We start from the raw sequence: 1,595 nt of genomic DNA, 5'->3' as shown, positions 1-1,595 counted from the left end.
GAAATGAGGCTGGTAATAAGAGCATCGCGTAACGGACATTAGATAGGGATCCGATCCCACACAGTTCTCATGGCGCGTCGGGAAGCGAATCGAAATCCTTGCGAATACATTTATTTAGTCTTACTGACCCGCTTTTGTTTGTTTATATCCTTTATTGCTTGGGGTGTAGGGAATGCAGTAGAAATCAATTCTTTGATGCAAATAATAAGTATAGAGGGAAAACAGTGTCACATAGCGTTCTTTTATTCCCATGTCAAGAGAGGAAATTGAGGAGAGGAAGAGAAAAGAACAGAATACAAAATGAAATACATAAACTTCTGGTAGGAAGACGGGCGACATGACAAAATGTTATACAAATGACATTTTTTATGTTGTATTTTCTTTCGAATATAAAAATAGGAGAAGAGGAGAAAAGAAAACCAATCGGATTCTCCTTCCTCCATTTCCCTCTCCCTTTTCCTCCTTCCTAACACCTCTGTCTTTCATTCCCTCCCCCTCCTTCCTTCCCTCCCACTATCCCTCTCCTCTCTCCCTCCCCCTCCATCCTGACCTCCCCCCCTTCTCCTCTCTCCCTTCCCCTCCATCCTGCCCTCCCACCCCCCTCTCCTCTCTCCCTTCCCCTCCATCCTTCCCTCCCACCCCCCTCTCCTCTCTCCCTTCCCCTCCATCCTGCCCTCCCACCCTCCCTTGTTTTATTTTTGTTCTTTTTTTTATTTTTCTTTTTTATCTGTTTTTTACTTTTTTTGCCACTTTTTTTTACTTCTTCCTTTTTTTTTACACTCCCCCAGCCTTAATTTCTTTTTTTTTTTGCTCATTTTTTTTTTTTATTTTATTTTTTTTTATATGTTCCTTTTTTTTATTTTGATATTTTTTTTTTTTTATTTTTCTTTTTTTTTGTATTCCCTCTAAAAAACCAGATAACCGTCAGCGGAACCGTGGGAAGTTTCCCCCTCTCCCTTCACTCCCTCCTCACCCCTCACCCCTCACCATTCCATCCCCCCTTACCTCCAACCCCCTTTACCCCTCCTTTCCCTCCTACCCCCATCCCATTCCTCCTCCCTCCTGTCCCTCCCCATACCCTTCCCACCCCCTCCCCCACCCCACCCCCATCATCACCCGGGCACGTCACAGTTAGGGCGTGAGGGGCGTCACGCTGACACTCGTCTTCCGCCCGCGAGGTGTTAGGGTGACGGTAGTTGTCACATGGGCGCGGTGGGGGGGGGGGGGGGAGAAGGGAGTTTGGGGGGTAGAAGAGGAGTTGGGGTGGGTAGAAGGGGGGTAGAGGGGAATAGTGAGGGGAGACGGGGAAGAGGTAGGGGGGGAAAGTGGGGAGAGATATGGGGGAGAGGGGAATGGAGAGTGGAAGACGGGGAAGAGGTAGGGGGGGGGGGGAAGTGGGGAGAGATAGGGGGAGAGGGATAGGGAGAGGGGAGGGGGAGGGGGAGGGAGATGGAGGAGTTGTAGGGGGAGATATAGAGGGCAAAAGAGAATTAAAGAAGGGAAGGAGATAGGCGAGAGTTACGGGGGGGGGGGGAGAAGAAGAGAAAAGAGAAAAATGAAGAATGGAAAGAAGGGAGGGAGGGACGGAGGGGGTG

At 49.0% G+C, this 1,595-nt stretch overlaps 1 protein-coding gene across 1 annotated transcript in view; it reads left to right on the top strand.

Annotated features, from left to right (window-relative positions):
- Positions 1 to 1,595, top strand: part of LOC122256144 (uncharacterized) — a 352,187-nt gene that overhangs the window by 320,478 nt on the left and 30,114 nt on the right. The gene's annotated exons all lie outside the window — the stretch shown is intronic.

The sequence above is a fragment of the Penaeus japonicus genome, unplaced genomic scaffold (genome assembly GCF_977035675.1).
Source record: "Penaeus japonicus unplaced genomic scaffold, GWHDUDI00000001_assembly GWHDUDI00000022, whole genome shotgun sequence".
In the NCBI taxonomy this organism is placed as follows: domain Eukaryota; kingdom Metazoa; phylum Arthropoda; class Malacostraca; order Decapoda; family Penaeidae; genus Penaeus; species Penaeus japonicus.
The sequence above is the reverse complement of the archived record's forward strand: the minus strand, read 5'-3'. Positions and strand labels throughout refer to the sequence as shown.